Source organism: Puma concolor, chromosome C1 (assembly GCF_028749965.1).
Source record: "Puma concolor isolate L17-30 chromosome C1, mPumCon1.1.hap2, whole genome shotgun sequence".
Lineage (NCBI taxonomy): Eukaryota > Metazoa > Chordata > Mammalia > Carnivora > Felidae > Puma > Puma concolor.
Genome location: NC_141674.1, coordinates 134609228 through 134624962, shown reverse-complemented (window position 1 = coordinate 134624962; position 15735 = coordinate 134609228). Strand labels below are relative to the sequence as shown.

Below are 15735 nucleotides of genomic sequence, written 5' to 3'. Positions count from 1 at the left end.
AAGTAACACATAGAGCAATTAGTTTACCAAGTATCTCAAAGCTAGCAAAGGAGACAAGTCACTGGAAACATACAGCCTTCTTTATAAAACATATTATTAACCTTGTGTTATGCTCCCTTATAGATCACTGAAGACATTGAGGCAACACTGGGAGAAAGACGCTATTAAAATAAAGTTATGATGCATGAACTTGGGAGAACACAGGTAACATGGAGCAAGTAAAGTGATGCAATTCACCTTGATGATATACAGAAGAAACTAGGTCTTTCTTGTAGACATTTACAAAAATTTCTTGAGTGTCTACAATGTATATGTCAGGCACTGCTTTATCATTCAGGTGAATAAAATCAGACATAAATGTTACCTTATGGAAATCATCATCTAATTTGGGATGCATGTATATTTATAAGTTGTAATAATTGTGATAGGAAGAAGCGATTGTGAGTCATGAGAGGCTATACTGGGGCTATTTGTAGGTGTCTAGGACCAAATCTTGGGGCCTTCAAATATGTAACCCTCCCTTCCCCCCAAAAAAAGAGAAGTACTACAGATTAACACGGATGGGTCAGAAAGGTAGGAGATATGGTAGATCAGATGAGTATATTGCTCATGAAAGCCAAGGGAAAAGCAACTTTTGAGAGACAGAATGATTAATACTAATACTAGTATGAGTTCAAATAAGAGAAAGAGTTAAAAATATCCATTGAAAATATCAACCTAGATATAACAGGTAATCTTTTTTTGGATAAGCTGCTGGAATAACTTTTTATTCCTCTACTCTCTCACTGTCTCTTCCTCTTTTTTTTCTTTTCCATAAATTGTGTGTATTTGTTAAGAGAGGTGAAGTAGAGGTAGGTTGAATAAAAGGACATGATCAAGTGTGTAGATTACTGGCTTGAACAAGGCAGAATCTATCAGTGCTCTAAGTTAGCTGGATACTCTTAACATTTATTTAAATCTTCAGCCTTAGAGAAATGAGCTGATTCTCAAATTAGCTACAAATAGCCTGTAGACAAGCCATTTAAAATGTGATTTTCTCAGTTTGCAAAAATGAACCACACTTACTCTTGCAAAGAAAATCATGCTGTCCATCAGGTGGGTGATTGAGTGGCCATCATGCTCCTTTGCTGTCTAGCATGCTGCTCATGGTCAAAAGTTCGGTGGGGATTTAACATGAAAATTTGGAGAATTACTGTGCCCAGGAGGGGAGATGATTTAGGCAAGAGAACATACTGAGATGAATTGTAGCAACTGAAAATAGAATTTTTGTGTGGCTTTTTGTGATGGTTCCAGAGACTGTGGTGGTTTGCCTTTAAGTTCTACTCTGATTGTAGGTAAAAGATGGAATTTCCTTTCACTTTTTTACCCATTCAATCCTGATCATCCATATTATTCTTATCAGACATGATCATTACTACATATGGATTAGTCATTCTAATGTACTGGGACTTGGCAGAAAATATACTAATTATATTGCATCAGTTAAGCCCCTTAGACCTCCACAAAATAGGCTAATGTCAAGAAATGATATATGCTCATAAAAAAATAAATAGGGAGCTTGAGATTAGAATTCAGGGCACTGGTTTAACAATCCTTTTCTCGTCACTTAGCTACAAAACTAATGTTACAGCTGTTCATGGCCATTTAAAATAGAAGAGAACATATTGCCAAAGGAGGGTGTGGGTGTATGTCAGGCACTGTTTTCTGGCCAAATTTCAAGTTGGATAATTCTTTACCAACTTCCTGAATCTCTGTTATTTTACTGGAACAATATCCATTCCTTTCCTCTCTTGTTAATCAGTGTTGTTTGCTGTTAAATATTTGCCATGATATATTTTAAAGCTGAAATGGAAAGTCCTAGTTAGTCTTCTGAAAGGTAATAAAGCAATCTCATGTACATACATTGGGTATCTTCTTTGAGCTAGACACTTTGAATTAATAAGAACATCTGAAAGTCTGTTATTGTAAACAGAATTTCATACTTACCTAATTGAGCTTTTTCAACAGTGCTTTAACTTCAGACCAAATACTGACACCAACTGCTAACAAACAGGAGCTTACCGGTTGGGATATCTGTTTTGAAAGGCACTAACAATATTTAAAGTCGTATTTCCAACTTAAAACTTTCTGCTTCTTTGCTTTACTGCCCTCCTCATCTCCCTCCTGCTATATACTTTTAACAGAAGCACTCAGAGCTACTTGGATGGAAAAGCTATCTTGACTTCTTACAAAGACCAACATCTTAAGTGGTTTCCAAGTTGTTTTGATGGATATTGTTTATCAAGTCATTTCTGTCTCTCTGTTTAAAATACACAAAACCAAATGTACTTCGAGAGACAGTAAAACAAATCAAATAATACATATTCAGCCCTTTCCCAAATGCCTGAAAGAAACAAGTGAAGCACTTACAAAAAAAATGACAAGTGCTTTGCTGCCTTTATCTTTTTCTTTCTTTATCAGGCTTGAAATCATTTTTGAAAGGAAAAAAGCATCTAGTGTGGACATTTCTATTTCAACAAGATAGCTTGCTATTCTGCCTTAAGTAGCAACAGCAAGGTAAATACAGAAAATAACTTTAAATGGACATATTTAACTGTAAGAACTTGAATGCAATTGATACACTTCTAAGAGCAGATTCTGAAGTAGAAAAAATATATATAATTACTCCTCTTTCCCCAGAATAAAAAGGAATATGTAAGTACAAATAAAACATTGGCTTCTTTATATTAAAAATATTTAAAATATTTCCTTGACTAACTGACAAGAGATTCATTTTAAGAATTATTTAATATTTTTTAACCTACCACTGTTTGGCAATTATACAAACATATTATGCATTTAGTTATTTGAATAAAAAACAGAAAAGCACACTACAAAATCAAGACATTACCTAAACATCCCCACATAATCAGGATATAAATATTATTCAAACAGTGTGCACTGTTCATATGCTCTCTGAAATATCTAAGTGAATTTCCAATTCAGTCAGTACAAATTGCTTCAAAAATTCAAATAGCCCAAACATGCTAGTTTATAGGACTCTGGCTAGCTGCGAATGTCCAGCTCTTTTATTACCCTATGGTCTTCAGCCAACTTTCCCTTGCTCACCTCCAACATTTGTTCATTTTACCCTCTCAGTTGCTTAAAATGCAATTTCACACACTCTTCTTTCTCCTCCTTCTCTACCTCCTTTTCCTCCTGCTCATTCTTCTCATTCTTCATGTTCGAACTCCACATACTAATAATACTTTCTTTACTTTAACCAATCAAATATTTTTAATTCCTCCAAGAAAACTCTGAAACACTTCTCTGTGAAAACTAAAACAGGGATTTGCCATGAATCCTCCATTCCTGCAATTATAATTACTTAAAATCTTTTTTTTTATTGTATAATTGGTTGTCAAAAACCTCTGTGGACCTATCAGTTTATATGCACTGATTACACATGCTTTAGATTAAGTCACTCTTGTGAATTGATGATATTTCCTGACATACCATTTGAGAATATTTTGTTCTTGCTCTTTTCCTCAATCCATATAAAATTCAAATACCTACTCTGGCAGATTTAAAAGCTAAAACTTTCAGCAACTAAGAGGCATCTTAGATTTGCTGTCTTCAACTGATGATGAGTAAATGAGAGTGGACAATATCAGGGCATAGACAAAGACAAGCACATCATAGGAGTTAAGAAATGCTGAGATGTGCCTGCTGAGCCCACTGTCTGGTAAGGATCCTGGATACTTGGAACAGAGATTCTGCAGAATGGAATGAGAAGTTCCATGAATTTTTTTTTCCTGGTTTTATATCTAATAGGAACTAACAGAAGGAAAAAAATGTTGGAATAATAGGTTTAAAAAAACAGGGGCACTTGTATGTACACAAACCTCAATCCCATGACTAATAGACTCATCTGAAGAGTGCCCATTGTTTGAGGGTAGCTATTTTTGAGAAATATGCAGAATGACTGCCAATGGTGCCAAGTGGCCCAAAGAGAGAACTTTATATCAATGTACTTAACGAAGGGTTCATAGTTCTATAGTGTCCCAACCTAAGTATCTGAGGAGTCCATTTGATTTGACCCCACCTATAAAAAAATGTGATATTTTTATTTATGTATGTAAATTTGTGTGTATCCATATATGATCAAATATATATCTATATCATTACAGCTAAATGTTTAAGCTTCATGTGGTTGTAATCTTACTTAATACAATACTATTTCTTTTGTTTTACTCATTTGGCTGAATACTAGCACTGTTTCAATCTTTTCCTAGCCTTCAACATTATAACCTTGCCTTATTCTCTTTGGCATCTTATTCTGCATCATTTTATTTCCCAGTTAAACACCCATACAGGTCTCTCTGAGAAAAGCTGCAATGAGCTTCCCTCAATTTTAAATCAATATTCCTTAATTAAGTCTTATACAGTAATTATGCCCAGTAAGAGAAATAGAAAATCAAAATAAGTAAAATAAAATTGAAGTTTATTTTGCCCTGTCATAAAAGAAGTACAGAGTTCAGCCCTCCAGGACTGATAGGAAAGCTGTCTATTGCCAGCAAAGAGGCACACACCTTTAATAGCCCCAAGAATTTAGCACTCAGCTTCCATCCTCAATGTCAAGGTCCAAAATAACTACAGATCTTCATCCATTCGGTCTTAGTTCTACACAAGAAGAAGGAAATGGAAATGAAAGAGATGGCAAAGAGGTGCACATTAGCCGTCTGTCCCTCCCTCAAGGAATTTTCTCAGAAGTGCATCTGTCAACTCCCCCTTATATGTAATTGACCACCTTAGCTGCAACGGAGCCTGAGAAACGCAGTTGCTATTATGGGCACACAGCCGAGCAATAAACTAGTAATTCATTTCTAAGAAAAACAGAATATACCTGAAGTAGGAAACTAGTATTCTTTGATTACAAAGTCTTTTTCTCCCTAGGGGGAAAAATAGTAGTATTCCAATGAATACTCCAGCTTTCCCTGAATTTTACACTAGCTCTTTAAATTTGTAACTACCCTAAACATATTGAAATGTTTCTACTTTAATTTTCTATGGTAATTTCTGTAACTTTTATAACATAGGAGATATAATTTGAGGAACTCAGTGGTTTAAGAAAAAATAGCTTTCTTCTACTATTTGTGTGGTTGACTGCATTATGATTCCAAATCATTTGCTTCTCTCTCTCTTTTTGTCTTGGAGAATTACATACCTTGACACATTGCAATATATCTTGCATTACTTTACTGTAGGTGAAATGTATTTCCTTTCTTCAATGTCAGGTATGCCAGTGTGACTTACTTCAGCCAATAAAATGAATCAGAAGTAGTACAAGCTTATTTTTAGAGGAAGCTTTATGTGCTATTGTCTGTCTCCATAAACTGTCTTGTTCTTTTCCCTTTGCCATAAGCATACCACATCACAGATGGGGGTCTACCTTTGGCCTCTGCTCTGAAAGGAGATGGCATATCCAGTAGAAGCAAAGTAGATGAGAACCATAGACATATCAAGCAAGAACCAAACAAATGTTATTACGTGCTGTTAAGATGTTATGGTTACTTATCATCATTGCAAAAGTTGGTGAAAATTGCCTAATACTAAAATACTTAAGTAACTTATTCTAGTACCCATGTATACTTGAAAATTTTACTTTTTCTCATCTGATGTTATTAAAATTTCTTGATAAGCAAACATGATCTAAGAGGTCACTTGCACCTGAGGGTCATCTTTCTTCCTCTCCTACAGGTATATTTTAGCCATTACCACAGACTGTATTTGGTGAGTTCATCTTACATACAGAGTGCCCGTCATTATTTCTGACACAGGCAAGGTAAGATGAAGTGAAAATAAAATGTCTAGAACTGCTCCTCCCATCTACTCTCTTTCTTTATTCAAATGTGAATCCTCATCCTTTCTCTAAATTCTCCTATTAATAAAGAAACAAGAAATGAAACATAATGGAAATCAAGCAGAGGGCATTTAAGCGGGATTTTCATTCTTTTGGAAACAGTTGAACTAAATCAAAGTTGCCCAAGGAAGAATAAAATGTGATTTTTCTTTCAATGAACCCCACTACATCGTCTGAACATGCCCGTAAACATTTCATAAACAATTTTGCTGCTAGTAATTAAAAAATGAGAGAAAAGTTAGTGATTTTTTTGCTTTTGGGGGGTACCAATGAATTGCTTAAAAAATTTCTGCCTGAGTTGGCAGTCTATGTTTTATCACAATTCAAAACAACTGCATTTAACATAAAGAAAAGAGATGATTTTAAGAAAATAGTTATGGGTACTAGATTTAATTATGACTAGGTGTACATACACGTACATTTTTTTCCTTCTTTTTTCTCTCACCCTGGTTCAACTTTATTAATTCAATCTTCATGTAATTCAAATAGCTGTGGTTTTGTTTTATATTGTTTTGTTTTGCTTTTTTTGTTTGTTTTGTTTTTAGAAATAAGATTAGGCACAACAAAGGAACAAAGGTAGAAAAAGAGATCTAGGAATGAGTGATTTAATAGGCTTTCTTCAAAGAATAGCAGTCATATGATCTTGAAAAGAAAAACATTTTAGGGAGAATATATAAAGAAAGGATAGCACCAGAGCTATCACTGGAGCCATAGTTTTCCTGACCAGACACTTTATTTTGGACTAATTGCTGTTAGAAACTAAACTTCTTTGGGTAGAATTCATTAAAGAAATCATTTATACCAAATCTCATGATATAGCAAGTTGTAGTGAAAACAAGGCTGTATGCTTGCTGTGATGGCAGAATAGTGGCTCTCAAAATAACCATACCCTAATCCCTGGGACCCGTGAATAGGTTACTTTATATGGCAAAGGGGACCATGCATGTGTGATTAAAGATCTTAAACTGAAGAGATTATTCTGGATTATCCAGGTGGGCTTGTTAACACGCTTACCAAACACCACTACCTTTTCCTGCCAGATACACATTTGAACCACATTTCCCAGATTCCCTGGAATTTAAGTGAAACTTCAGGTCATCTACATGGGCATGTGGACTGCACAGTCACATTATGAACTGTACTTAAAAAGGCTCTGTGCCTGGTTCAATGCTCTGTTGTTATAATCATGAAATTCTCAATTATGTTTGGCCAAGAGGGCCCACATTTTCATTTTTTACTGGGACCCCAAATTATGTAGATGGTCCTGCTATAGGACTATAGAGTAGACTATAGAGACTATAGGACTGACGTCTGTCCAGTGACATTGACAGAGATAAGTTATGCCACTTTGGGGAAGGACCCTAAAACAAAATAATTAAATTAAATTAAATTAAAACATCCCAATTCTCATGGTTCTCCTTTTTCCTTTGCCACCAAGAATTAGAGGATTCAGTAAGGATGTACCAGTGTAAAGAACTTCTGGGCCCACTAGTCTGGGGGAGCTATCAGGAATTCTGTGCTCACTGAGCACTGTGAACAACATGCATATGGAAAGGTGCTGCAGGGAAAGGATGCATACACACATTGTGCATCAAACCTCTGTTTGGACACTTGCTCAACTGACCCTTTGACATAACTTACATGACACAAGTTCAAAGATAAAATGTTTAAGAATTTCAAGATGTCAAGAGCAGAACTGAGCACAGTGCCTTTTTGACTGAGGAGGCTTCTGCATCTATGTAGGGCATATGCCTATGAAATCAGCCTAGACACGTTTTGTTTCATTTTGTCTCTCTCTCTCTCTCTCTCTCTCTCTCTCTCTTTCCTTCCTTTCTTAATGTGTAGAGGGAGAAAACTCTTAATCCTGCATGACCATGTCTTGTTTAGGATCCGGAATACTGAAAATACAGCCAAGAAAAGAAAAAGCATATTTAAAATTACAGGCATTTAGTTACAGAGCTAGAATCTGGGTATCCTGATGATTAGATCTTAACAAGCAATAAAACCTTTTAAGAAAGATGCTAATGATCAAAATAGCTACTTCCCTTCTTCCCCTCAACTAATTTTGAAGATATATTTGTAAAAACAAAACAAAAACAAAAACAAAAACAAAAAAGTAGAAACAAACCAAAAATGGATCTTTTGAATGACACCGTGGAGCAAAGCCCCTTGATTTGGACTGTGATATTAGCTAGAAATAAATTCTCATTATATTAAGTCCTTGATCTGGTAAGATTGTTTATTATAATAGTTGGCTCCTCGTAATAAAATATAGTTTATACTAAACTGGAGGATGTAGCCTAATTATTACCTGAGCAAGAAATAATATTTCTAGATATGACAATAGAAGTAATGCCAAAAATAACAACTGCTTATTCAGTTGTAGTTAATAAATAAGAATAATCTTGAAAAATACTGGAACAACCTAGACTCAATTCTGCTTCCTCAAACCTATCAGGTCTACTGGCGAGAAAAACTTAAATTGGGATTTTATATTTTTATAATTCACACCATGGGAAATAAGCCATTCCCTGGTTTAAGCTGGACTTTGAAAGAGTTAGACCTTCACAATGATTTTATAACTGCAAGATTATATTGAGTTACTGCTTTGCATTGGGCTTTTTGTTTTTCTTCCTGAGAAACTTCATCTTTTTTTTTTTTTTTTTTTTTTTGGTAGCTATGAAGAGAAACAAGAGAAAGCCACCACGTCAATGTTTAGTTATTCAAAGTCAAGCTCCCTTAACACAAAGTTTTCTGTTCTTCTCTTTCTTCACTGTTAATTAAATCTTAATAGTAGCCCTCCAAATGATAAATAATATTATATCTTAACGTAAGCCTTCACAGAAAGTGGTTAAATTGGGAATGTGTTTCTAAGTGTTTTTCTTGGTTATTATTTTCATCATTGCCTTTGTTCCAGTCTTCTAATCACAAACACAGTTACATAAAATGGCCTCACTGAGAAATAGGATGTCAAGAAGAAGGGAAAAATATATATATAATTGAAGTTTTGTAGCTGTTAAGAGATTGAAGGGCTCAGAACATATTTTGCTATTATTGGCATGGTTAAGATGACTTAGATGTTTTGGTTCTTGAACTAAATGAAATAAATGTACAATGTGCCAGTAGTTCCAAACAATGATTCTGCTTTTACTTTTCTGCTCCACTGAGATGAGTGACTTTACTGTCAGTGAAACTTATGACAAGGTTGGAAGGGAGATTGATTTTGGGGTGGGAGGGATGATGTTAGAAAACCAACTGAGATTCACAGAACACAAAACTGCACATCACTGCACATTAAAATTACACTTGTGGTTTTCTACAAAGAAGTATTAATTGATTGAATACTGTGTGCCTAGCAGTGACTTAGTAAAATATAATATAGGAAAACATTTTTCTATAGATAAACAAAACTCTTTCTAGTTAGGATTTTAAAATACTTTGGAAGAAATCAAATTTACTTATTTTAATCATGAAAGGTTTGTAGCTGAAAATCACTTGAAACATGAGTTGTAAAGTGAAAGAAATCCATGATTCAATTACTTGCTAGCTTGGCAAAATCTAATTATGGCTTTAGTTTTTGATTATATTTCTGGGGATGAAGAAAAATTTTTATTGATTTTTAAATTACCATTGGTAAAATGTGCAACAGTTATATTTTTATGTCGAGACTATTTTAATGGTGACTAATGTTTGAAAATTGCAGACAACACAAATGCATATTTCCTCTTTCTCTTGATACATCATTAAAATAATGGTAAAATAGTAAGTACTATGAACCACTACAATAAAGAATATCAAATGGAGGCCATGAAAAAATAAGAAAGGCTAGTAAATTTCTAGAATACAGAAAACAGTAGACACAGTGTTGACTGATGACATGAGAAAGCCATAGTCTAGTTGACAAGCAAACAGGTTTGTAACTGATGAGCTAGCTAAACTGTCTGCCAGGCTACAGAAGGGAAGAGTGTAAAGCAGGGTTGATTGCAAGGTCACAGGAGTGGTTGCCCCTGCCTGTCTACAATTCCACTCCACAAATGGGATCATCTAAAATAAGGGTGCATTGCTTTAAAAAACCAAATCGTTAGGGATGACTTACTTGGGCAGAAATAGTAGGCATTAGTGCTTCCATTCCTTTTCTTGCACTGAAGGGTTCCCCAGCAAAATGACCCTGTACCAGAAGATACTTCCTCCAGGTCATAAAACTCACACACATATTCACAACTGTGAATGAACCTTTCTTTGGCTCACTTAAATATGAATAATTTACTGTTGGCCCCCCACAAAAGACCCTAACATTGAAAGACAAAGACCAAGATAAACAAAAGAAGATCAATTCTGAAGGAGATAGAAGTTAGGAAACAGAAAAAAATATGTAAAACTAAATAACACAAACCCAAATTCTAATTAAAATCTTCAGAGAGAGAGAACATATAGATCGATATACACATATACATATACACATATACATATATATGTATGTGTTGCATTAATTAAAAAAGATACTATGAAAAAAATAATCACAAAATAAGTAGAGTTTCCTGGAAGCTAAAACCAAAATATAAAAAAGATTAAAAGATACATTTCAAGAAATCTCCCTGAATACAAGGCATAAAAATAAATTTAAGTAAAAATATGACAGAAAAGATAAGAGATAAAAAGTATCAACTATTGGAAAAGTCAGAGAAAGCTATCAATAACAATTATATTAATACAAGAAAATTTCTCTGAGTTAAATACTTTCATATTAGAGAGGCCTGAATCCAACACAAGTGAATGAAAAATTATCAAAACTTAGATACACTGAGGAAATCCTAAAATTCTTGAATGGGAGTAGGAATGAGGGGCACCTATGTAGATGAATCCAGTAGCATCGTTCTTATAAGAATGAATTAAGTTATTTCTTTGTGTCACTAAGTGAACAATGATTTTCAACCTCAAACATTTTCCACTACAAGCCCTATGGATTACTTGACTTTTATTTTCTAGTTTTAATTAAACTTTTATGGAGATAATTGTAGATTTGCATGCAGTTACAAGAAAGATCCAAAGAGATTCCTTCAACACTTTGCCCGGTTTCTCTCAATGGTACATGTGTCTATACCTAGAATGATATGACTTCCTGGTATATTCATTCTTTTATCAATAAGTAATGTCCCTCTTTGTCTCTAATATTTTTCTTTGCTCTGAAATCTACTCTATTATATGTTAATATAGCCACTCCTGCTGTGTTCTTCTTGCTTAATATTTGCATTATATATGTATATGTACACATATGCACACATATGTATACACATATGTATTTGTATATAGAGATATATTTTTACTTTCAAATTATATTGCTGAATTTGAAGTCATTTTTCATAAGCAGCATGTGTTGGTGGTTCTCCACACCATCCCCTTATATGATGATTTGTTAGCAGTATTCACAAGATTTAGCATATAGTCAGATTCACAGCTACGATGTATTAGAGCAAAGGATTTACCTGGCAAAGGGAAAGTCATATGGAGTAAAATTCAGAGAAAACCAGGTGCAGCTCTTGAAGAAGAGTCCTCTCCCAGTGGAGTCATACAGTAAGTGCTTAATTCCTCAGGCAATGTGTTGCAATAACAAGTGTGGAATGTTTTCCATTAGGAAAGCTCCTTGGAGACTCAATACCCAGAGGTGTTTTTTGTTGTTTTTGTTGTTTGTTTGTTTTTGTTTTGTTTGTTTGTTTGTTTGTTTTTTAATTGGCAACAGGTCATGTAGGCATCTTCTGCTCGGCATGTACCAAAATTCCAGATTCTCCCCCAAAAAGCAGGTGTTTGGTACAGACCATACTATTTGCATAGTTTAGGCAGAAAGAGTCAATTTTATCACAGAAAACCAAGTTCCAAGATTTCAGGTAGGGGCCAATCTTACAAGATGGTGCTTTTAAGGCCTGATAGTCTCAGCCTACTCTGTTAATCCTTTGCTGCAAAAAGCATGTATATAGGTTATTTTTTTGTATCCATTCTGCCAATCTGTCTTTTGATTGTTGTACTTAGAGCACTTACGTTTAAGATAATACTGATATGTTAGAGTTTCAATCTGCTATTTTATTTGCTTTCTATTTGTTTCTTTTGGTTCTCATACCTGGGTTACTCTTTTCCTGCTTTACTGTAGGGTTTTAGGCATATTTTTTAAGATTCCATCTTCATTTATTTAAAATGTGTTTGAGAGTATCCCTTGGTAGAGTTTTCATAGGGGTTGCTCTGTGTATTAAAATATATATGTGTGTGATACAATAGGCTACTGGAATCAACATTTCACCAGTTCAAGTGAAGTGTGGAAATCTAACTTCCATTTAGGTCACACATTTAAATATCATTGTCTTGAGTATGAGATGGTATTATAATTTTTGTTTCAGTCATCATATATGATTTATAAAACTCAAGAAAAAGGAATTGTTTATTTTATGTATCCCTATTTCCTCTCTTTCCACTGTTCCTTCTTCCTTCCTGATGTTCCATGATTCCTTCTTTTATTGTTTCCTTTCTGTTTGAAGAACTTCATTTAGCCAATCGGTAAGGTAAGTCTGGTAGCAACAAATTTAGTTTTGTTTTGTTTTAGAATGTCTATATTTCCTTTTTCTTCCTAAAGGATAGTTTCACCAGGTATTATAGCATCAGGAACTGCAATTGTTTTCTTGCAGCACTGAGAAAATATTATGCCAAGTTCCCTTTGCCTTCCACAGTTTCAGATGAGAGATCCATTCCAGTCCAAACTAGTGATCCCTAGGGGTAATGTGACATCCATCTTAGCTGTTTTTAATTTTTTTCTTTAGTTTTCAAAAGTTTAACTATAATGCATCTTGACATGGATTTCTTTGGATTTGCCTGCTTGAAATTCACTCAGCTTATCTATAGGTTGGTCTTTTACCCATTTGGGAAGTTTATAGCCACCACTTTTAAAAATACTCTTTCAGTCCCATTGTCTTTCTCTTCTTCTTCTGGCATTCCAATGATACAAATATTAGACCATTTTTATGTTTCACAGGTCCCTGAATCTATGCTCATGTTTTTGTTGCTGTTGCTTCTGTTTATTTTCTATTGTTCAGATTGCATCAATTATATTGTTCACTGATGCTATTATTTGTCATCTCCATTCTACAATTGAGCCCACCCCAGTTTTTTTACCCTGTTTTTGTATTTTTCAGTTTTATATTTTCAATTTGGTTTATTTTTATGACTTCTATGTCTTTGCTGAGATTTCCTATTTTTTAAAAATTTTTTTTAACGTTTATTTATTTTTGAGACAGAGACAGAGCATGAATGGGGGAGGGTCAGAGAGAGAGGGAGACACAGAATCTGAAACAGGCTCCAGGCTCTGAGCGGTCAGCACAGAGCCTGACGCGGGGCTTGAACTCATGGACCGCAAGATCATGACCTGGGCCGAAGCCGGCCGCTCAACCGACTGAGCCACCCAGGCGCCCCAGAGATTTCCTATTTTTTAAGTTAACGAGTTTTTATTATAATCTGTTGAAATATTTTTATGACACCTGCCTTAAAAGTCTTGTCAGCTAATTCCAACATATGATTTATTTTGGTGTTGGCATCAGTTGATTGTCTTTTCTTGGTTCTTTCTATGATGGGTGATTTTTTATTGTGTACTGGACCTTTTGTCTCTTGTGTTAGGAGAATCTGGGTTCTATTTAACATTTCTTTTTATTTTAGTGGGAATATTTAGAACCTGGGGTTTGGCCTATGTTTGTGGACTATGGTACTAACGTCAGTTTAATTATCAGAGCCTTTGTGGTATTATTTTGATCAATCTCGTTCAGCTGTTGCTACAGTGGCTCCAGCTGTTCCCTGCTGGTGCTGCATCAGGGGTGTGGAAGGAGTTTCCTTAGTCCTAGCTGCCAGGTATCTCTCAGCAGGGAGGATATAGGGGGATTCTCCTACTGGGGTTCCTCCTCTGCATTGTATTTCCAGATGGGGGAGGAAAGTCTGCTGCCTGCAGCGATACAGGTGCTTCTCAGATGAAGCCCCTTTAAGTAGCTGGGTCCTTTGCCCTAGTAGCCCAACCCAGTGACTCTTGGCAGACAGGAAGAATCTGGGTTTCACTGAAGCAAAAGGACCTCTTGGACCAGGAAGCTTGATGTGGCTGCATCCATTTTCCCAGTTCCAGCTGCCCACTCTCCTTTGCTAGGCAGGGGAGGTGAGTGTAGATACAGCAGGGACAATGAGGCTTCCTGAACCAGGCCACCTACTGTATATTGGCTCTCCTGCCAGCTCTGCCTGCCCAGGTGGGTATCTCTTAGTGGGTAAGAGGCGTGGAATTTTTCAGGCCTAGTGGAAAATAAGAGTACCTCTCCTGGCTGTTTATTTCTGGTAGGACTTCCAACTGACCCTTTTTTCAAGTAGTATCGGGCTTCCCTGATTTTGTCAGAGGGAATTCTGTTTGGAGAGGAATGACCTTCCTTCTGTTGCTAATTTAGGATTTGGGAAATGCTGAGTCTGGGTGGCCTTCTTCTGTCAGAAGGGGAAACACAAGATGCCCTGCTGCTGCTGTGTCATTCCCAGTGTCCTTCATACCACCCTTCAGGGTCCTTTGATTGTGTCTTGTACCCTTTCCAGGGTATATAGTTGTCTTTAGAGGAAAGATGCAGGGAAAAGCAATTCTACACCATCTTGTCCAGATTAGAAGTCTCTTATTTGACCTTTTAGTATGTATCGATATATAATAATTCAGAAAAATCATCTTGTAAAATACTAGTTGAAATACTTTCTTTGGGGGGCGCCTGGGTGGCGCAGTCGGTTAAGCGTCCGACTTCAGCCAGGTCACGATCTCGCGCTCCGTGAGTTCGAGCCCCGCGTCGGGCTCTGGGCTGATGGCTCAGAGCCTGGAGCCTGTTTCCGATTCTGTGTCTCCCTCTCTCTCTGCCCCTCCCCCGTTCATGCTCTGTCTCTCTCTGTCCCAAAAATAAATAAAAAACGTTTAAAAAAAAAAAAAAAAAAAAGAAATACTTTCTTTGGGAAGTAAATAAAAACAATTTTAATTTTGGCCAGTTTCAAAACCATATACTATTTTTTTAAGTTCATATGAAATAACAATGACATCTATCATCTTTACAAAACTCATGCAGATAAACTCTTTTCCTTTTTGAAAGAGGGAAAAACCGAACCCCTGAGAGATCCACTGAATGAGGGGAGTGTGAGGCTAGATAGTGCTGTCATGGACAGAGACTCAAATTTAGATCTATATAGTTTAGTAAACTGTTTCTTTACATTCCAATTTTATGATTTTAGTCTCAGCCTTCTAAAATTCTGTATATATTTATAAAAAAAATGTTCACTTGGAAACCCTCAATATGCATGAGCTTGTTTATTTTATTTTTAGTTTTTAATGTTTATTTATTTTTGAGAGAGAGAGAGAGAGAGACAGAGTGCAAGTGGGGGAGGGGCAGAGAAAGAGGGAGACACAGAATTCAAAGCAGGCTCCAGGCTCTGAGCTGTCAGGACAGAACTGGATGTAGGGCTCAAACTCATGAACAGTGAGATCATGACCTGAGCAGAAGTGGATGCTTAACCAACTGAGCCACCAAACAGCCACCCTGTTTGTTTATTTTAAATTAAATCTATTCAGTAGAAATATGAACCTGTAAAATGTGGTTTGAAGTCAGACTTTTCTTTCCACATATCCAGATTTCTCCATTTACGAACAATAAGACCTTGGATAAATTACCTTATCTTTCTGATTCTCAATTTTCATAGCTGTAAATTGAATTTAATAATATTCGCCTCATCATGCCATTCATTGTAGTGATTGTATAGTGACAGAAAAAACATTGCAAAACACCTAGAATGATTTCTGA

General features: G+C 35.6%; 1 long non-coding RNA gene across 1 annotated transcript in view; it reads right to left on the bottom strand.

Annotated features, from left to right (window-relative positions):
• Nucleotides 1-4466: 4466 nt before the first annotated feature.
• The window catches only part of LOC147578447 (uncharacterized), a 77246-nt gene continuing 65977 nt past the window's right edge, over nt 4467-15735 (bottom strand). Inside the window, exon 2 of the long non-coding RNA XR_015254277.1 lies at nt 4467-4662. This is a non-coding gene — a long non-coding RNA (uncharacterized LOC147578447). The remainder of the gene's footprint in view (nt 4663-15735) is intronic.